We start from the raw sequence: 23,848 nt of genomic DNA, 5'->3' as shown, positions 1-23,848 counted from the left end.
ATCAAATAAATATCAGCACGGTAAGAGTGGGTGACTTCAGTACCTCACTATGACAAACACATCAACTAGAGAAAAATGCCAACCAAGAAATAATAAGATTTGAAACAAAAAGACTAAAGAGATACCCACAGAGTATTCCACCCAACAATACAATATACATTCTTTTAAGCAACACATGAAGGTCCTGCCAAATAGACCATATAGTAGTTCACAGAGCACATGTATGTAAAAGTAAAATAATAAAAATGTCCTCATGCATGTAATTAGGTTATGGTGTAATGAAACTAGATATGAGTGACAAAAGAAACCAGGGAAATTATCTAAACACATGGAAAGTAACACATGCTTGGAAAATCAGTGGGTCACAGAAGAAATCAAGGAAGATATTAGACAGTTCCTAGAAAGAAACGACAATGTTAGTACAACATACTGGAACCTATGATGCACAACAAAAGCAGTCCTAAGAGGGAAAATTTTACCTGGAGTATCTACATCAGAACTATAAGCCAAGGTCCAAAAGGGAGGAAATAAAATTTCATGAGTTTGTCAAGATACATCAGGATATGCTACAGCAGGGAAGGGAAGAGTTGTGTCTACACCAAATTCCCAATGACACAGTGGGTAGGAAAAATGTCTCAGATATCTTGGGATTTAATTGTAACTGGATTAATAAGCAACCTTAAAAATGCAGCTGAGGACAGCTGACCTGTTGTTTGAAGAACTGTGATAGCTTCTCACTATGATGAACAACAAACCCATTCACTCTGATGAAAGACCACAAATGATTCATGCTGTTTCCTCTGGATCTCTTTAAGTGTCTCTGTCTATTACCTGTCCATCACCCATGTAAAGGGCAGAACTGCGTAGACTTTGACAAACCTTGACTAAAAGATCCCCCAATTTCCAAACTGTGGTTGGATATGAGACAGTAGTGGCCCTGCTAATGTTCCTTACATCCTGATGCACTGTGGCATCATGTAGAGTTATTACTAAATAGGGGACTGCCTTCACTGTGAACTTCTGGTATTAAGGAGGCTCCATGCCTAAGAGAATTGAATATCCTCTCAAAGCTCATCAGAAAGGGAATACAATGAGAAACATTAATAAGGTGCTTGGAAAGGCCTTCGAGAACCCGCAGAAGGTGGGACCTTGTTGAGCACAATGATCAAGGGCTAGTACATCTAGCCTGCCATGGGTCAAGCCTACAGGCAGGTGACTGATGTGCCATCCAACTGGCTTCACTGGTGAAGGAAGGAGACTCCAAGCACTAGTACTGCATGCTTCATTTCACAGGCTTGTCATAGCCGAGGAGGCAGGTGTTTGGGACAAGACAGGGTTGTTTTACCCCACCTTCACTTGGAGGATCTTTTTTTGTTTGGTATTGGGAATCTTGGAAGGACTATTTACTCTTGGAATCTCAATACATCTGGGCTGTGAGCCCACAGAAAATCTGATCATTAGATCAATGTGTCACCTTCCAGTGTCCCCAGAGTCAGACTCCAGGCCAGATGTTCTCATCAGCACTTCATCTTCCTGCATCATCATCATCTTGACTAGTGGATGGGAGAGACCATCATCTGTTTCCTAGTCTCATAGGTATGAAAGTGAATGATTATTTTGTGTCTGTGAAGGAGTTAGTCTTCTATTTGTATGCACTGGAAACCTTACAAGAGTCAAAGTCTTGTTCATGCTAAATCTTTATAACCTTTTGATTTGAGCATCTTGATGAATGGAAACACATCTTCATCATGATGCTCACTAACTGCTCAGTTGCATGTAAGAAGTCAGTCTTCCAGCTGACTTCTAGAATGAGAAGAGCAGATCCATACACTTCATTGATTACATCTTTTATGATAACATATGGTATGATACAGAGTTATGGTAAAATAAGAATATGTTGCAATAAGCTTGAATAAGCTGATGAAGACCTTCCCAGAAGCTCCAAGGGACTCAGGGTTAAACCTTTGATGACTTTTAGACCCCTTGTGAAAAGCTATGTCACAGTTTCCTTGAAGTACATAGCTTTACTAAGGTCCATTGAAAAATGCAAGAAATCTTTTTTGCCACAGTGCCATTAGATTTGAAAAGGTTTGATTAAAAGGTAATAGAGCAGAGTAAATGATGACTTTATGACATTGTACTTGGCTTCAGACATGACTCATACACCTGCTTCTGTGGTATCTTAGTATCTGCTCCTGTTGGCACACCTCTGTTATTCAAAATGTGGCACTATCTTACGCTTTCCAGGAAATATTGCCGTCAGCATGTTGAGGGTCACAGAGGTGGCCTCCAACTGTCAAAATATTACTTGTTGGCACTTCAGGAAGGCACAGCTTGCTGCTTAGAAGGCAGACCCTGGTGGTAGAGGAAATGCTTCCTATTTGCTTCTCCTATCTTCTAAGGCAACAGCACCATAGCAAGTGGTTGCCTTATACCCTAGACTAGGATTGAATTTTGGTTTTACCTTATCCTCACAGTGAGATTGCTGAATTCCTACTTACTCTCTCAGCTTGGATTTCTTAACATACTCATCACATGGCAACTCAGTGTGAAAAAGACAACTCAAGTGAAACAGTTAACTCAGTGCCTGACACCCACTAAGCATTCAGTAAGTGCTTGCTACCTTTCTTCCAACTTTATCTTTAGGAAACAACCAGTTTAGCCAGCATAAAAAGGACTCACTTGTCCATGTTTTAGTGTGAACAATATCAGACTTCCCTTCGTTGCCAGTGGCCCTTTAGGAATGCCTGAATGGGGAAGGTGTCACAGCAGGAGGCAGGGCACTACCATATGGATATTTGAGTGCAGAACATTGACTAGTCATTGTGGGTGGGGGGCTGAGGTGGACCAGTCATCTCATGAAATAAGATGGGTGCTAAGTGCTGGAGGGAAAAGCAAGACTTAAAAAGGGCACCAATCTAAGGATAAGGTGACCAGAGTTCTGTTCACAGCTCCTTAAATATAGTGAACAAAGATCCAAGTTGTGAGACATCCCGCATTTAGTTAGGTAAAATCTTAAAACATCAAAAGTGATAGTCCACTTAGCAAGAAAAAAAAGAGTAGATATTACGATGATGATGAGAGGTGTTAATTATTTTCATAGTCAAGGAAATATACCACTCAGTCAAGTTTATGACATATCGTGTCATAACTTAATGAACTTGTGTAAGGAAACACAGGTGTTGGAGAATATCAGCCCAGAGTACAAGCTGACAAATCAACTCAACATGTAATGAAAGCACCATAATAGAACACTGAAGGCCATAAATAGGGGTTCCTGGGTCCTTTTAGAGTCTAGTGAATGGCCCAACCCATGTTTCTGGTTGCTTTTTTAACATCAATCATGCAAAAAGGGACCTCAGTAGACAGAATGACATTTTTAATTATGAAGACCTTAGAAGAGAAGATAGACATGTTAAAAAACATCAAAACAGGAGAGTTTAAGACCATCACTGCCAGCAGTTAAGTACCCACCCAGCTTCATGAAACAGTGGACTATGCTTGAGAGGTTTCAGGGGCCTGACTAGACCACACCCAGTGACTTGCCTTTAATCCACAGAGCTAAGGGCATGCAAGGTGAGTTCCAGTGCCCCAGTGCGCTACTACGGAGAGAGCTTTGGATGATCACTCCCAGCAGTTAGGAGCCTGCACAGCTACCTGGAATACCGGAAGTGGCACAGGAGGGGAGCTTCCTGAGGTCTAGACTGGGCCATGCTCAGCAACCTCCGTTCAGTCCTAGGAGCCAAGGGCCCAGGAGGTGATTTCCAACAAACCCAGAGGAAGCTTTGGAACATTGCTTGAAACACGGAAATATAGGAAAATAACAAGATGAAAGACCAAAACACAATCTCAAACCTCCAACCAATCTCAAGAAAACCTAGGAGTCATGAACATAGAAAAAAATGTAAGGCATACACCTGAAATGCCTGAAATGATATCAAATAAAATAAGCAACTCCACGAAGCAATAAAGGATTTCAAAGCAGAAATAATCTCCCAGGTAAAACAAGAAATGATGAAAATAATGAAAGAAATGCTGAGCACATCTAAAGAAGACACAGTTAAAAAATTAACAAAACAATGCAAAAAGATAGAATCCAAGATTGAACAATATAAAAAACAAACAGAATGCATAAAGCAGATTCAAAGAGATACACAGGAAATTACAAATTCCATAGAAAGTTGCCAAACCAACTCAATGAAAGTGAAGAAAGAATTTCAGATCTTGAAGACAAGATTGCAGCTAGTGAACAGAAAGAGAAAGATTTTTTTTAAATACCAAGGAATCAGAAAATAACAATTCAACAGCTTCAAGGTGATGCAAAGAAAAACAACATAAGATTAATAAGAATACATGAAAAAGGAGGGGATAACACAAATGATATCAAGAGGCTATTTACAGAAATAATAGTTGAAAATTTCCCAAACATGAGAATGGAAACTGACATATCAATTAGTGAAGTATATAGAGCTCCAAATAGCCATAAGCAAAATAAAACTACACATAGACATATAATAATCACCATCCCAGAAATCCAAAATAAGAAGACTTTTGAATGCTGTTAGAGAGAAGAGACAGATAACCTATAAAGGAAAACCTATCAGAATCACAGCAGACTTCTCAACACAATGAAGTCAAAAAGAGCATGGAGTGAAGTATTTAAGATTATAAATGAAAACAACAGCCAACAAAAATTGATGTACCTTACAAAACTTTCCTTCAAAAGGATGGAGAAAAAAGGTACTTCCATGACAAAGAATAGTTGAAGACCTTCATGATCACAAAAACAACCCTGCAAAGAATGCTGAAAGACATTCTGGATACACATAGGAAAAAAAAAAAAACACTAAGCAAGGCAGACAATTAAACAGAATGGAAAGATAAAGATAAAACAATAGAAAGATAACATGTCAACAATAAAACAATATATAACAGTTATAACCATTAATGTAAATGGTCTCAATTCACCAATTAAAAGAAACAGACTACAAGAATGGATCAAGAAACAACATCCAACCATATGCTATCTTCAAGAAACCCATTTAACACAAAAGGAAACTCATAGACTGAAAGTCAAGGGATGGAAAACAGTACTTCATGCAACAGGAACCTCCAAAAAAGTGGGGGTAGATATTCTGTTTGCAGACAATGTGTACTTCAAACCAAGAATTATCTGAAGAGATAAAGAAGGTCAATACATACTAAATATGAAAAAACTTCAAGAGGAAGAGATAACAATCTTAAATATATAGGCACCAAATCCCAGAGCACCCAGTAACACAAAGCAAGTACTAACAGAGATGAAAAATCAAATAAGCAATAGCACAATTATAACAGATCTTAATGCAGCATTGACACCAAGGGACAGATCAACCAGACAGAAAATCAGGAAAGAAGTAACAGAACTGAATCACACCTGTGAACAAATGGACTTGAAAGATGTATACAGACTATTCCATCCAACAACATCAGAATATACATTCTTCTCAGAAGTACATGAGATAGTCTCTAAAATAGATGATATACTAGCCCACAAAGCATATTTAAATAAATGAAAAAAGGTTGAAATCATCCCATGCATGTTTTTGGATAATAGCACCATGAAACTAGAAATTAAAGACAAAAGAAACTGAAAAAAACCCCATAAACACATGGAAATTGAATAACACACTCTTGAGCAATCAGTGGGTCACAGAGGAAATTAGAGAAGGAATTAAAGAATACCTACAAGCAAACAAAAATACAAATAAAACTTACTGGCATCTGTGGGATGCAATGAAAGTGGTTCTCAGAGGAAAATTTATTGCACTGAGCTCCCGCATCCAGAAAACAGAATAAACACAAATAAACAACCTGATGCTACACCTCAAACATCTAGAAAAGAGCAAGTCAAAAGCCCAAAGCCAAGGCAAGGGAGAAAATTATAAAGATCAGAGCAGAAATTAATGCAATAAAGACTAAGAAAACAATCCAAAGCATCAAGGAATTAAAGAGTTGGTTCTTTGAAAGAATAAATAAAGTTGATAAGCCCCTAGCTAGCCATATTTAAAAAGGAAAGAAAAAAAAACTCAAATTCATGCAATAAGGAATGAAAAAGGTGAAATCACTACAGACCCTGTGGAAATACAGAATATCATCCACAACTATTTCATAAACCTTTACTCTCATAGGTTCAGTAACACAGAAGAAATGGACAGATTCCTAGAAACATACAAACTACCAAAGCTGGGTCAAGAAGATGTAAAACTACTGAATAACCAAATTTATTTTATTAAAAAAATTAAAAACGTAATTAATTCTTTACCAACAAAGAAGAGACCAGGACAAGACGGATTCACTGCGGAATTCTACAAGAAATAAAAAAGAAGACTTAATCTGACACTCCTCAAACTCTTCATTGAAATTGAAAGGGAAGAAATTCTCCATAAGTCATTCCTGGAAGCAAATATTAATCTAGTACCAAAACCTGCGAAAGACCCAACTAAAAAAGAGAACTACAGGCCAATCTCCCTAATGAACATAGATGCACAAATCTTCAATAAAATATTGGCAAACAGGATTCAGCAGATCATCAGGAAGATTATGCATCATGACCAAGTGGGACTCATCCCAGGAATGCAGGGATGGTTCAGCATACACAAATCAATAAATGTAATCCTCTATATCAATAAAATGAAAAGTAAGAATCAGATGATCATTTCTATAGATGCAGAAACAGCTTTTGATAAGGTCCAACATTCATTCACGATAATAACTTTACAGAAAATTGGGATAGTTGGCCTCAATATGATAGTGGTCATCTATAATAAAGGTCATCTTGGACAAACCAGCAGCCAGCATCATTTTAAATGGCCAGAAACTGAAAGCCTTTACCCTAAAATCAGGCATGAGACTATGATATCCCTTATCACAGCTCCTATTCATCATAATGTTGGAAATACTAGCTAGAGCAATTAGATAAGAGAGAGGAATAAAATAATAAAGAAGGGAAAGAGGAAGTTAAATTATCATTGTTTGCAGATGACATAATACTCCTCATAAAAGACCATCAAAACTCCATTGAAAGACATGAGATATAATAAATAATTTCAGCAATTATTGTAATTGGATACAAAGTAAATACTCAAAAATCAATAGCATTCCTATACACTAACAACAAAATCACTGCGAGAGAAATAACAGAAGCCACACCTTTCACAGTAGCATACAAAAAATGAAATGCTTAAGAATTAATCTAATGAAAAATTAAAAGATCTGTTCAGGGAAAATTATAGTACCCTGAAAACAGAAATTGAAGAGGACCTCAGAAAACTGAAGGACATCACTTGTTCATGGATTGGAAGAATAAATACTGTGAAAATGGCTATGCTTCCAAAATTGTTATACAGATTCAATGCAATGCCAAACAAAATACCATGAACATACTTCATACATCTAGAGAAACTACTCCTAAAATTCATCTGGAACCAGAAGAGACCTAGAATAGCAAAGGTAATTCCAAACAGCAAAGGCAAGGCAGGAGACATCATAATCCCTTACTTGAAGTTACACTACAAAGCTACTGTAATAAAATCAACATGGTACTGGAAAAAAAAACAGATCAGAAGATTAATGGAATAGATTAGAAGATACAAACACAACTACAAACACACTCAGCCACCTTATCTTTGATAAAGGGGCCAAACATGTTCACTGGAAGAACCATAGTCTCTTTAATAAATGGTGCTGGAAAAACTGGCTGTCCATATACTGAAAACTAAATCTAGACCCATGCCTATCACCATGTACTAAACTAAAATCTATATGTATAAAAGATCTAAATATTCAAATAGAAACACTTAATATGTTGCAAGACACAGTAGTTATAAATCTTGAAGACATAGTTATTGGTTAAGAATTCAAGAACAAGAATCAAACCACATGGGAAATACTTCCCAGAATCAATACCTGGAATCACATCTTATTAGAGAGTTTCTGCATGTCAAAAGAAATCTCCAGCATAGTGAAAAACAAAACCCACAAGCTGGGAAAAAAATCTTAGTGAACTGTCCCTCAGACAAAGGATTCCTGTCCTGAACATATAAAGAATTTAAAAATTCAGACCCCTGAAATTCAAAGACCCAATGCAAAAATGGGCATCTGAGATGAATACACAGTTCTCAGATGAAGAAATACAAATGACAAATAAATAAATGTAAAAATGTTCATCATCATTAGTCATTACAGAAATTCAAATTAAAATCACACTGAGATTCCATCTCACTTCAGAAAGAATGGCCAGAATCAAGAAAACGTCCAACAACAAATGCTGAAGAGGCTGTAGGGGAAAAAGGAACTCTTCTGCACTGTTGTTGGGAGTGTAGACTGGTGTAACCACTGTGGAGGTCAGTCTGGAGATTCCATAAAAAGCTGGAAGTTCCATTTGACCCAGCTATTCCAGTTCTAGGTATATTCCCAGAAGAACTGAAAACATCATACCACAGTGATATATGTGCACCCATGTTTATAGCAGCACAATTTGCTAAAGCCAGATCTTGAAAACAACCTAAGTGCTCATCAACTGAGGAATGGTTAAAAGGTTGTGGTATTTAGGGAACAGCTCGGTGGGTCTCGGGCAACTGCATCCGCCTCCCTGTTCCCGGCTGTGCTAGGAGGACTGTGGAGTTCTAAGCAAGCAGGCAGGCACCCACTTTCCCCTGAGTCCAGCTTGTTTGGGACCCTTGCACCTTCTGTATACACTGGAACAGCTCGGTGGGTCTGGGTCTCCTGTATCCGCCTCCTTGGTCCCAGCTGTGCTTAGAGGACTGTGGAGTTCTAAGCAAGTAGGCGGGCACCACTGGTTCCAGAGGCCTGCGGCCTGGAGGAACTAGGTGCCAGAGATCCAGGAGCTAAGGGTATAGAAGAAGATTTCCAACAGACCCTGAGGAAGACTTAGAATAACACTCGAAACACTTGAAACATAGAAATATAGGAAAATGACAAAATGAAAGACCAAATTACCATCTCAAACCTCCAGCCCATCCAAAGAAACCTTAGGAACAATGTATATAGAAGAAAATATATGCCATACCTCAAATATCAGACATAATAGCAACTGAAATAAATAAGCAATCCTGGGATGCTTTAAAAGAATTCAAACTAGAAATAATCTCCCAGGTAAAAGAAGAAATGATAAGAGAAATGAAAGAGATGCTGAATATATCTAAATAAAACACAGTTAAAAATTGGAGGAACTAATCAAAAAGATAGAATCCCTAGATGAGCAATATAAGAAACAAACAGAATACATAAAGCAGATACACAAAGATATACAGGAAATCAAAAATTCCACTGAAAGCTGTAAAAACCACCTCAATGAATGTGAAGATAGAATTTCAGACCTTGAGGACAAGATTGCAGTTAGTGGACAGGAAAGGAAAGATCTTTTAAAAATGACAAAGAATCAGGAAATAACAATTCAACAACTGCAAGATGATGCAAAAAAAAAAACCATTAGATTTATAGGGATTAATGAAAAAGAAGGGGATGACATAAAGAATATCAAGAGGATATTTAGAGAAGTAAAAGCTGAAAATTTCCCAAACATGAGAATGGAAACTGACATCAGGATCAGTGAAGCATACAGAACTTCAAATAGTCATAACCAAAATAAAACTAAACACAGACGTATAATAATCACCATCTTTGAAATCCAACATAAGAATAGAATATTAAATGCTGTCAGAGAGAAAAGACAGATCACTTATAAAGGAAAACCTATCAGAATAATATCAGACTTCTGAGCACAAACAATAAAGTCAAGAAGAGCTGGAGTGAAGTACTCAAGATCCTAAAGGAAAACGATTTCCAACCTAGACTGATGTACCCTGAAAAACTGTCCTTCAAAATGGATGGAGAAATAAGATACTTCCATGACAAAGAACAGCTGAAGAACTTCATGATCACCAAGCCAATCCTGCAAAAAATAGTAAAAGACAGTTTAGATACACTTAGGAAAAAACCACTAAGCAAAGCAGGCAATTAAACAGAACAGAAAGATAAAGATGCAACAGCAGAAAGATAGCATGTCATTGGTAAATGAACATATAACAGTTTAACCATTAATATAAATGGTCTCAATGCACCAGTTAAAAGAAACAGACTGCCATAATGGATCAAGAAACAAAATCCAACCACATGCTGCCTACAAGAAACCCATCTAACCCAAAAGGATACTCAAAGACTGAAAGTCAAAGGATGGAAAACAATACTTCATGCAACAAGAACACGAAAAAAGAAGGAGTAGCCATTCTGTTTTCAGATAATGTGAACTTTAAAGCAATAATCATCAGAAGAGACAAAGAAGGTCACTAGAGGAAAACTTCAAGAGGAATAGATAACTATCTTAAATATATATGCACCAAATTCCAGAGCACCCAGTTATATAAAACAAGTATTAAAGAAATGAAAAATCAAATTATCAGTAACACAATTTGTTGTAGTCCGGGGTTATTACACAGAGAACAATTCAGGTCAGGACATGGAGTTTATAATATGTTTATAATGGTCACTGAAAGTTAACACAGGAGAATGCAGGAAATCTATCCACAACACCAACGACATATATTATTTAAGTCAAGAGCCTAAACCCCATGGCAATATCTCACATGAGTCCAGATAAAAACCCAGAGCTCAGAACAACGCCTCTATGAGTCCAACTGGAAGTCCAGAGCCCACAAGAAGGACTCATGCCAGTCTTTTTTACGGATTCCTGCGGGGAAGACCCAAGGGTCAGCAGTGGAAACCAGAAAGTCTATGCCAGAAGGATGAAGGAGCTGTGCTAGTGGGATGAGGGTTCTACACTGGAGCTGAGAAGTCACACTCACAACAAAGAGCGAGGCTGTCCTGAAAGGAACCACAGCTGTCCTCAGCGACACGGAGGCCCCGAGCTCCTCCGACGACAAGCACAGTCGGGAACGTGCCAGGAAACAGTGTGACGAGTTCACCCTGGAGACCAGGCAGCACATGTCTTCCCCTCCGGAGCCAGGAAGCAATGCTCGATGTGAAGACCAAAGCTTCTCCAGGAGAACCAACAACTCAGACAGCAACTCGTAGGAGAAGCAACAATGCCTCCATAACGCCTCAATCCCTCTCTGCACCTCTCTTCTTCTCCACCTATTTATCCTGGCAACCCTCCTCAGGTGGAGCATCTTCTCTCAATACATGCTGATGTAATCCAGCTGGCGTTAAGTTGACCACTAGTTATAACATAACACAATTGTAACAAGAGACCTTAACACACCATTGACACCAAAGGACAGATCAAACGGACAGAAAATCATAAAAGAAATAACAACTGAATCACACATGTGAACAAATGGACTTGATAGACATATACAGAGTGTTCCATTCAACAACATCAGAATACACATTCTTCTCAGCAATACATGGGTCATACTCTAAAATAGAGCATAAAACAGACCATATAGCCTACAGAACATATTTAAATAAATGCAAAAGAGTTGCAATTATCTCTTGCATGTTATTGGATCATAGCACTTTGAAATTAGAAATTAATGATAAAAGATACTGAAAAAATCCCACAAAAACATGGAAACTGAATAACACACTCTTGAGTAATCAGTGTGACACAGAGGAAATTAAGAAATTAAACAATACCTAAAATAAAATGAAAATACAAATACAACTTACCAGAATCTGTGGGATACCATGAGAGCCATCCTGAGAGGAAAATTTATTGCACTGAATTCCCTTATCAGGAAAACAGAATGAATGCAAATAAATAACCAGATGCTACACCTCAAACATCTAGAAAAAGAAGAAAAATTCAAGCCCAAAGCAAAAGAAGAGAGGAAATTATAAAAATCAGAGCAGAAATCTGTGCAATAGAGACTAAGAAAACAATCCAAAGAATCAATGAATCAAAGAGTTGGTTCTTTGAAAGAATAAATAAAATTGATAAGTCCCTAGCCAAACTTATTTTAAAAAGGAAAGAGAAAGCTCAAATTCATGCAATAAGAAATAAAAAGGTGAAATTACTACAGACTGTATAGAAATACAGAAGATCATCAACACCTATTTCGAAAACCTATACTCTCAAAGGTTTGATAACACAGAAGAAATAGACAGATTCCTAGAAATATATGAAGTACTATAGCTATGTCAAGAGGATGTAAAACTGCTGAATATCCCAATTTCTATTAATGAAATTGAAAATGTAATTAAGTCCTTACCTACAAAGAAGAGCCCAGGCCCAGATGGATTCACTGCAGAATTCTACAAGAAATACAAAGAAGACCTAATGCCAACACTCCTCAAACTGTTTAATGAAATTGAAAGGGAAGCAATCATTCCTGAGTCTTTCCTGGAAGCAAATATTACTCTAGTACCAAAACTTAAGAAAGATCCATCTAAAAAAGAGAATTACAGACCAATCGCCCTAATGAACACAGATACAAAAGTCCACAATAAAATATTGGCAAATAGGATGCAGCAAATCATCAAGAACATTATACACCATGATCAAGTGGGATTCATCAGGCATGCAGGGATGTTTCAACACATGTAAATCAATAATTGTGATTCACCATATCAATAAAGCCAAAAGTAAGAATCACATGATCATTTCTATAGATGCAGAAAAAGCTTTCAATATGGTCCAACATTCATTCATGATAAGAACTTTACAGAAATTTGGAATAGATGGTCTTTACCTCAATATAATAAAGGCCATCTATGACAAACCAACAGCCAGTATCATACTAAATGGCCAATGCCTTTACTTTAAAATCAGGCACAAGACAAGGATGTCCCTTGTTACTGCTCCTATTTAATATTGTACTCTAAATACTAGCCAGAGCAATTAGACAAGAGAGAAATAAAAGGGGTAAGATAGTAAAAGAAGTTAAGTTATCACTATTTGCAGATGACATGATACTCTACATGGAAGACCCCCAAAACACCATTGAAAGACTCTTAGATATAATAAATAAATTCCGTAATGTAACTGGATACAAAATCAACACTCAGAAAACGGTAGCATTCCTATACACTAACAAAAAAATCGTAGAGAGAGAAATAAGGGAAACCACACCCTTTATACTAGCAACCAAAAAAAAAAAGAAACATTTAGGAATTACTCTTATGAAAGAAGTGAAAGACCTATACAGGGAAAATTGTAATACACTGAAAAAAGAAATTGAAGATGATCTCAGAAAGTAGAAAGACATCCCTTGCTCATGGATAGGAAGAATAAATATTGTGAAAATGTCCATTCTCCCAATACTCTTGTACAGATTCAATGCAATCCCGCTAAAAATATCATCAACATACTTCATAGATCTAGAGAAATCACTCCTAAAATTCGTCTGGAGTGAGAAGAGACCTAGAATAGCAAAGACAGTACTGAGCAACAAAGGCAAGGCAGGAGGCATTGTAATCCCTGACTTGAAGTTATACTACAAAGCAACTGTAATAAAATCAATGGAATAGATTAGAAGATACAACTACAACTACAAACACACTCAACCACCTTATCTTTGATAAAGGGGAAAAACAAGTTCACTAGAAGAATGATCTTCTCTTTAATAAATTGTGCTGAAAAAACTGGCTCTCCATATGCCAAAAACTAAAACTAGACCCATGCCTATCACTGTGTACTAAATTAAAATCTAAATGGATCAAAAATCTGAATATTAAAATAGAAACACTAACTCTATTGGAACACAAATTGGATAGAAACCTTGAAAACATAGGGGTAGGTAGAGAATTCATGAACAAGACTGAAACCTCATTGGAAATACTTTCCAGAATAACTGGGACCACCACTTATCAAAAAGTTTCTGCATGTCAAAAGAAATCTCCAGCATAGTGAAAAGAAAACCTACAAACTGGGAAAAAATCTTAGTGAACTCTCCCTCAGACAAAGGAATGCTGTCTAAAACATGAAAAGAATTTTAAAAAATCAGACCACCAAAATTCAAAGATCCAGTCCAAAAATGGGCATCTGAGTTGAATACACAATTCTCAGATGAAGAAATACAAATGGCAAAATAATACATGAAAAAATGTTCATCATAATTAGTCATTTAAAAAACGCAAATTAAAACCACACTGAGATTCCATCTCACATCTGAAAGAATGGCCAGGATCAAGAAAACCACCAACAACAAATGCTGGAGAGGCTTTGGTTAAGAAGAACTCTCCTGCACTGTTGGTGGGAGTATAGATTGGTGCAACCATTGTGGAGGTCAATCTGGAGATTTCTCAAAAAGCTGGGATTGGAAGTCCCATTTCTTCTAGCTATCTCACTTCTAGGCATATTCCCAGAAAAACTAAAAGCATCATACCATAGTGATATATATGCACCCATGTTTATAGCAGCACAATTTGTAATTGCCAGATCTTGGAAAAAACCTAAGTGTCCAGATCTTGGAAAAAACCTAAGTGTCCATCAAATGGATAAAAATGTATTTTTATACAATGGAGTACTACTCAACTATAAAGAAGGATCATTGAAATATTTATAAATAAATGGATGCAGCTTGAGGTCATTCTCATAAGTTAAATAAATCAAACTTACAATTATGAATACCAAATAGTTTCCCTATTGTAAGAAATGATTCAAATATATAAAAATATGTGGTAATCATGATCCCCCATTATGTGGCCTTGAAGCCTTATAAAGTTTTCACCAATTAATTGGAATTCTTTATTCTGGGCTTATTATTGTCTTTGATGATATGAACAGCTGTTCAGCGAGTGCTGATTTAGTATCATCTTCTTTTGAAGTCCCACCAAACTGTTGTTCTTCTGTCTCCATTGGATTTATCATGTTGTATCTTACTGGATTTTATTATGTGTAATAGTATAAACAAAACTTTTTATATGTAAGGATATAATATAGAGACCATTGTTCATTTTCCATTAGTTGGTTCTAAATACCCTGTGGTACTTTCATCCTCTTGAATGGTTTCACACTGCCTTGATATGTTTGAAGCCATAGTATACGAAGTTATATTCAAATATTTCAAGGAAAGAGACACTATTGTAACTACTATTAAATTGGGTTATGTTGTGGTGAAGCACTAGGTTGCTGAAATTGTTATACTTTGACCCTTATGTTGTTATGTCCTTTTTTATCTCAATCTCCCCACTTTTTAAAAAAAATATTATTATTATTTTTTTAATTAAGGGAAAAAATTTAAAAATTAGCAGGATATATTATAGCAACTTTTTTGATTTCCTATTAACTTGAAGTCCTGTATTACTCCCACTATCTTGTTTTGACTGATTAGACTCTGTTCTGTTCTGTTTGATAGTATCAAGTTTGAGGATGTAGGCAACTACTTTAGGGTTTGTTCGTCTTGTTCTGTACTGTTTTGTTCAATTTTATGATACCTAGTGATATAGGCAATTCTTTTTAATGCAGCAAGAGGCATTATGATAACCATTGTTATCATATTGCCTAGTATTCTGTTTTTACATCATGTGCTATGTCTATCCTTTATTTTGACTGACTGCTTTGTATTGTCACATTTGGTTTTATTCTCTTCCAAAAATAAGTAATAAGAACTACGGAAGTAATAAAACCCAAAATGTGTAAATGTTGTTGTAAAAAAGAGAGGAAAAAAAAGTGCTCTAAAGGATACAACTGCAAGTGAGTTTAGGTGTGTTAAGATAGATGACCATATTACTAAGTTTTTGTTGGATCATTGAACACAACTGTTTGCAGTCTCACTGTTTGAATGTCCACTTTGTATGCTTTAATCCTGTAACTTGAACAACTATTTCTAAGATGACAAAATGTAATCTATTAACTAGTGATTTCTTACTGTTTTTTTTTTTTTGAAATTCTGTATTACTTGTACGCTTATACTGTTTTTTTTCCTCTAAATAAAAAAAAATGGTTGTGGTATTTTATACAATGGAGTGCTACTCAGCTAGAAAGATTGATCACATTGAGATATTTATAAATAAATGGACACAACTTGAGACCATACTCACAAGCAAAATAAATCAATACCATATAATCTCCCTAGTGTAAGAAATGGTAAGAGTACATAAGATTTTATGATAATTATAATTCCCCATTACATTGCTTTGAAGACTTATAATGTTTTCATTCATTAGTTGGAATTGTTTCATTCTGTTTTGTTTGATCTTAGTATTTGTGATGGTATGAACAGCTATTTTGAAGAAAATAAGACATTATGGTAGCCATTGCTGATTTAATATCATATTGCTTTGAAGTCCTACCATGCTTTTTTTCTTCTCTTTCCATTGGTTCTGTCATGTTGTGTCTTACTGGATTTTAATTTGTGTGATAGTATAAATAAGTTTTTTATGAAAAATAAGATATTATAGTAGCTATTGTTCATTTTCAGTTATTTGGTTCTGAATACCCTGTAATACTTTCTCTCACTTGAATGGTTTTATACTTTTTTATTATGTTTCATAATATTGTATATGAAGGTATGCTCAACTATTTTTAAAAAAGACACTATGTTAGCCACTGTTAATATCTGGTTGTCTTATTATGAAGTATTGTTTTGCTTACATTGTTCTTTTCTGATCTGCTTTGTTCTGTTCTCTTTAAAGTAAATTTAGAAAAAAAGAACATCAAATCCACACCATTAATATTTGCTCTAAGGAATCTATGTGGTTTTTTTAAAAAAAAATTTTAAAGCGAATAAAACCAAGCAAAACAAAACAGAACATATCCAATCAAAACAAACCAATGTAAGTGACACAAGACTTCAGAACAATAGGAAATCAACAATGGTTTCCCTAATGCCCTCTGCTGTTTTCAAAGCAGCTGTAAATACCTTCAGACATAGAAAAAAATCAAACAAAACAGAACAGAATAGAACCAATAAAAATAGGACAATGAATGCAATATAAGATTTCAAAACAATATTATAGTAAAGCCAAACTGACTACTACAATATATCTTATTATCTTTAAAGTAGCTGCCCATGCCAATGGATATAGCAAAATCAAACAAAACAAAACCCAACCCAACAAAGCAATGAAACTGATACAATACTTCAAAACAAGGCCATAGGGAATCAACAATGGCCACCACTCTTTGAAGGAGATCCCTCATAGATGCTACACTGAGTATTGCCATCCTCTGAATAGATGATCAGACCACCAGCTTTAGATCAACAAAGTCAGTGAAACACTAAACACTACAAGCATTAAATTTTATTTCACCTCAATAGCCATCATCATCACAGCTTGTGTTTCTCCAAATCCACTGGTGGATTGCAGCGGGGTGGAGAGGGAGTGCTTGGTTCTTCTTGTTGCCCAGCCCATGTGCCAGAAGGAGCTGGCATCTGGCTCTTCCCCCAGCAGCCCGTGCATGGTGCCAGTTTGCAGGGAGGGCTTACTTCTTGGTGATTTCTCGTTCTCTTCCCCCACAGTTCACAAATGGTGCTGACTCATGGGAAAAGGCTCATGTTTGACTCTTCCCCCTGTGGCCTGCACATGATCTATGCAGTTTAATATATATTTTGATCATATTTTCACTTTGAATGTTCAAGTTAAGTTGAGACCTGTACTAATTAAAATTAACCTCTTACTCTCTATCAAGGTCAGTTAAGTCTCCTCAGGATTTGCCTTGGAACCTTGCACATCCTCTCAGTTTTTACAGTGTCAGCCATCAGGATGAGCCATGGCCATTACTTGCCTAGTTACTTCCTGTGAAACCTTGGGAGACTTTTTTCTCTTTCTTCTGGTGACTCTCCTTAGTACATATATATCTTAGATAATTTACCCGTATGTTCCCACAATGGTCAGAAAATCAGGGACTCACAGAGTATAGGATGTCACAGAAAAGGTTCCTTTATGTCAGCTCTTTGCTACTAAAGAAACTGGGGAAAGCAAGGGAGAAGATTCTCCTCTCTAATAAAAACAGAAGAGAATGTTGGGGCACAATCATAATATAAGAACACATAAAAAACAGCAAACTTACAAATATTTCATAGACAGAAGTTAGAGGCCTCTGACCAAGTTTTGCTGCATTCCTCTGATAAGCACTAAGTCAGAGTAATTGTCTGTATCTTAAGGCACTCTGGGCAAATCAAGGACATTCTGTAAGAATGTTTTTATACTTGTATACTAATGTCTTTAACTATGCTCATTCTACAAGGGCCTACTCTCCTTGTTCCCTGGAGTGTTTCTATATTATAATAAACAATTCCTTTGTTTCAGCAAATCTGTTCAAGACTAGTCTGCCTGTTAATGTATGACTCAACACATGAAACTAATTATGTAACATTTTGTCACTTGCTTTGTACCTCCCACTTCTAAATTCTATATAAATTAAACTCTTCCTAAATTCAGTGCTGTTGCCTTTGAGGAATTATCCCACAATAGTCCAACAGCATGAAGATTCAAGAGTCTGTCAATTTTGTATAAAGATTAAATGCTGTCTTCTTGGAAAAGAAGAAGAAGAAGAAGGAGGAGGAGGTGGAGGAGGAGGAGGAGGAGGAGGAGGAGGAGGAGGAGGAGGAGAAGGAGAAGGAGAAGGAGAAGAAGAATCTATGTATTATAATTTAAATCCTTGAGATACGGAAGATAATTTATTAGAGAAATAGTTTTGCTCTGTGCAGTTAAAAAAATTGGAGCATTTATTCTGGAAATTGTTGTTAAAATCTTGCTAAATTTTTGTGTGGTTTTGGAATTTTTACAATGATGTAAAATATGCTGTATTTATAGAATCAATTTATTGGAAACAATTACTTAAGTATATACATGAGTTTGCTTTGGTCAGATAAATGAAATACTTTAAAAAGCCAAATATATTAACATTAAGAGTTCCATTTAAATGTAACAGGTCAAGTATTAAAAATAATGCTTCTTTGTTTTATAGGAAAAATAATAGGGCTTCTCAGCCAAATTTAAGAGTTTAGAAAAGAACCAGGATTTTAGATTTAAAATTTTGAAAAATTGAATGCCATTAAAGCTAAAAATTATTCCCCAAAATCTAAAAATAGAAATTTCATTTGATCCAACTATCTCTCTTCTAGATTCCCTTCCAAAGGAGCTGACATTATAATACAGTGTTACCTGCATACCCATACTTATGTCATCACAATTCACGATAGCTAAACGGAGGAAGTAGTCTATGTGTCCAGCAGAAGAATGGTAAAAGAAGTGTGGTATTTACATATAATGGACCACTACACTTCCATAATGAAGATAAACTTGAGTCATTTGATGTATGCACCTTAGTGTTACAGGCAGCTGAGTTAGAAATATGATAGCAGAGAGACAGGGCTGAGCCCTCAAGGAACTGGTGCAGAAGACCAGATATCTTGCACTCTTTGAGGAGACAGACATCTCTGCTGTGAGCCAGATATCAAGACAAAAGGCAAAACAAATGCAACCACACCCTAAAGTATAAACATCAGGGGTTGATATTCTAAATAGGTATAGATTACCTTGAGGAAGGCAGGAATCATTAACCCAACCCCTTATCAGCAAAGAGCCTATTTATGCCCTGTATTCATGCCCACTTGTACATGACTGGCCGCCTCATTCCACTCATGTACAAGTGGGCATGATTCCAATTCAGTCAAATTTTACCTGAGCAATTACACTCATAATCTTACTGGTTGACAATAGTTCTGTCCCACTTCATCCCCACCTGCCTTGTGAGTGCCCATTTTTCCCCACCATGGACCCATCTCACCTCATTGATTTGCTCTATAAAAATTCCTGGAAAAGATAGGATCTTTGGAACCTGCTTGGGACCCCTTCTGTCTCTGTCTGACAGAATCTTTCTTTCTCTTTATAAATATATTCTTCTCTTAACGTCCATCATTCCTAAAATTCATTCTTCAATTTTAGAGAACGCAAACTCATACTGGACATATAGTAGGTAGGGAATTTCATCCCCCTATATCATTAACACGAACTTACGTATCACATGGTTTCTCTTATAAGAAAAACTCAAAATATAAATAAAGAATAAAATAAAAGAGAAATAGTAGTAAATAGGGAGATATATCTGTTGCAAAAGGGAAGAAGATCAAGGAATTGAAGGATATGAGAGGTAGAGGAGAGGTAGAGACTGAAAAAAGAATTAAGGTGTGTTATGTACATGTATCAAATCTCCAAGGATAGTGTAATTATTACGTACTGTAAACATATACTAATAAAAAAATCTAAAAAATAATGTTAAATAAAATGTTGCTCAAATATTCTTATTTCAAAGGGCTCAGAGGTAATTAAACAATACTTATTAGTGCAGTTCCAAAACTATGACATACATGCAATAGAAGTTGCTTAGTATTGTCATTGCAATCTTAAAAGTAGAAAAAAGGAACAGTGCATATACAACATGGATCATTATTAATACTTCCTAGCTATGTGTGATATACTGAGCATATTTCTATCAAATGTGTGTGAAATACAAAATTTTTATGAGGAATTACGATTATTTTTAAAGCTATTCATCAATGACATTTTTTAAAAGGATATGGATTGTGTATTCTCTCTGGACATTTGGTATGTATTTCAGGCTGACCTTGACCTCACAGTGTAGTACAGGCTGTCCTCAAACTCACAGTAATCTTTCTACCTTAGGCCCCTGTGTGCTGAGATTATTAGGAGTGCACCCCTTGCCTCAGGCTTTTGAAAGGTGATATAAGTATCTGATTTTCTGTTAGGAGATGAGCCTGGTTGGAGTTTGTATGATTGTTGGCCTAACCCGGAAGTACATATTCATGTTCCTGGTTCTTCTGTTCTGTCTCTATTCCTGACCACAGTGGATTTGGTACCCGTTCCTCTGCCACACCTCTCTGCCACCTATTCTTACCTTGGAGCTAGCTGACACAGGATGAAACTGTGAACCAAAATGAACCTCTCCTCTTTAAGGTTTTGGCATCAGGTATTTGTCCAAGTGACAGAAAAATAACCAGCAATATGTATATATAAAACTGTTAGTAGTTAAGATGTAAATGAATAGTTATAAATACAAAAATAGTGGATGCTTTTATCATTCATCTTTGTCAAAGTGATTTTTCTTTGGAAATGCCTATATCTAAGTTATTTCCCTTTGCTGCATTAGATAGGATTTTAATGCAGGTAACTTTCATCAAAATACTAACCTAAGTAGAAAGTGCCATAATGGGATGTTTTATTGATACTGAATTCAAGAATGATAATTATACATACTTGTTGTTTTTGGATAGAGGTTAGACATAGACATTCTATTCCCAAAATAATATAATCATTAAGCACAATGCTTTCACTGTGATTTGAAAACTTGCTTCCCCTTTTATTTCTTAACCAGACATCTTTTGATTCTAAAATGTGAAGAATTCAAGAAATATTTTAAAAAGTGACCTTATACTTTCTATCCATTATAATTCAGTTCTAAATATGTGTGTCTGATCATTTGTATTATGGTGTAAGACTATATTTTTTGACTTTCTAAAATAAAGAACTCTAATTTTGAGATATAAATTGTATGTGAAGTTTTTTCAAATATTGACAGAATGTAGTAGGGAATGTGCAAAAGTAGTGTACTTTTGAGTAATTGGATACCTAATGCCACTTACACTAGAGCATGAAAAGAAAATGTGTACATTTTCCTTTTTTTCAAGGACTCCTCTTTGGTAAAATGTGTGGCTTTTTCAAAACAAAAACAGTGGGAACATGAAAGAAAAGTGCCATGTTTACTGTGAAGTACATATTTCCAGTGGTTGTGCTCTTAAACCTGAAAGGTAGTAATGCATTTGGTGTTTATTTTTTTTGTAATATCCCACAGTAAGAACAAAATGGCAGCTCAGCATGAAGCAACAATTATACACGATATCACATACATTTCAGGAAGTTGAAAGCTGTACATTTTCTTGTTCATGGGTTATGCTTTTAGCTTCATAACTTCCTAGTTATGTGTGAAATCAGACTTGCATTTAACCCTTCTTTACCTCCTTACTCCAAGTTCTAAATGGCAATTATAACGCTCTCTAGCATTTTATCTATGCATATGTCATGTTGTTTCAAAACAAACTCTGCTTCTCATGGCATTTTTTATGTTTGTGTAAAATGTTCAGTACTCAATCTATAATCTAGCCCTTGGGCTAGTGAATATTACTCCTACCTGTGCAGCCCTTAAAAGCTTTGGCTTTTAAGTTGCCTGATATTTACACTTACACACAATCACCCAATCTGAGGTTAATTTTTTTCCATGTTGCTTCTTGTTCTTACATACATGAATTTTCTAATCTGATCAAGTGATTCTTTTATGGACTTAAACTCAAGTAAGAGCATAAATTATCTCCCAAGTATTATATTTATGAGACTAGTCTTTAATTTCCCCACAGGAAAGTGGCATAATACTATTGTATATTTACTTTCCATTAGTATTGTTAAGAAAATTTTTATGATTTTGGATTTATCTGATGTGGAAAATCATTGTGGTCTGTCATATTTTAGATGGAAACCTACTAACAGTCTTCAAAGAAAATTTTAAGTTGTTGACATAATGAAAGATTTGCACGATAGTCATGAATAACAGAACTATACTCCTGCTTAAGACTACTCACTCCAACCTGTATTTTTAACAATCAGGAAATGAGTTATAATTATATACCTGTATATATATATATATATATATATATATATATATATATATATGGTAGGATTATTTATACTAGAATTGTAATTTTCCATTGAAAAGTTAATTCATATTCATGAAAAAGCCATCATGGGCTTCGTTTCCTGCAGTCATATTATTTCTGAATTAATACTATTTTACACTTATATGGCAGGTGTTAATATGATCAGCACTTTGCAAACTTTTGGAAATGAAATGCACCCTATCCAGAAATCAAAGGATGACACATTGATGTATGTTTTCTTCTTGAGGTCTTTCAGAGGTTGCACATATGTCATGTAATTATTCTTTTCGCAGTAAGGAGATAATGCCTTCAAAATACGTATAACTTTCTAGAGACATCAGAAAAATTCAGGTTTAAACATCAGAAGCCCTGGTGTGTTGTCATTAATGCTGAATTTGTATAATTCTTCTCAAGTAGAAAGCATCAGACATAACTCCTGAATGAGGCCTATGTGTCGTATTGGAGTATCATTTTGGAGAAATGCAGTTGCAATGTCTAGCACCTCCAGAAACAAAGGAATGCTGTGAAGGTGTTCTATTCTGTTCTGGACCATCTGGCCATCAGACTTTCACTATTGTTTTAGGCTCTTAAGTTTTCATTCGAGCCAGATGTTCAGATGTATCTATTCAGAGGTAGCTTGATTCTCATCTTGAGAGTTCTATAGGAAGACAAAAATAATAACTGAATGAGCATGCAATTAGAAATAGAAGTATACATTCTTTTAATATCCATTGATACATCTTGAAACTATGAAATAATTTAGAATATTATGGAGTGCTTGCTGACACCAGTATTGTTACACTTTTAATTTCCAAATATAGTACACCCAACACAGTAAACTACTTTTTAGCTGGCCTTTCTCATGTTGTCTTGACCTCCTCATCTCGGGTGTATCTATCTCATCACTTTTATACCATATTTTGGTACTGTGATAGTCATTATTTGTGTTACCAGTTGCTCCAAATTCTCATGCTTTGTATCAACAAGTACTCAGATTTGTGGCTTTAATACCTTACTTTACATATTTTATTAACAGGTCAAATACTCTTCAAAATGTTGGATGCCTGGTTTGTCTATTAACTCCAGATATGGGGTTTCTCCCCTGGTCCTGCAGCATGCATGTACCTTCAAAGTGCGCTCTTTTGTTGTCTTTTGACAGACAGATGTGCCAAGAAGCTCTTTTAGAAACAGCACCAAAAGGAGCTGAAAAC

At 35.7% G+C, this 23,848-nt stretch overlaps 1 pseudogene; it reads left to right on the top strand.

Moving 5' to 3' along the window:
• The first annotated feature begins 328 nt into the window (after positions 1-328).
• LOC111758374 (hypoxia-inducible factor 1-alpha inhibitor-like) lies at positions 329-1,176 on the top strand (annotated as a pseudogene).
• Positions 1,177-23,848: the final 22,672 nt, after the last annotated feature.

This window comes from Cavia porcellus, unplaced genomic scaffold (assembly GCF_034190915.1).
Source record: "Cavia porcellus strain 051 isolate PalLab524CR breed Dunkin Hartley unplaced genomic scaffold, mCavPor4.1 scaffold_2, whole genome shotgun sequence".
NCBI lineage: Eukaryota > Metazoa > Chordata > Mammalia > Rodentia > Caviidae > Cavia > Cavia porcellus.
Note: the sequence above shows the minus strand (reverse complement) of the source record. Positions and strands in the feature narration are given on the sequence as shown.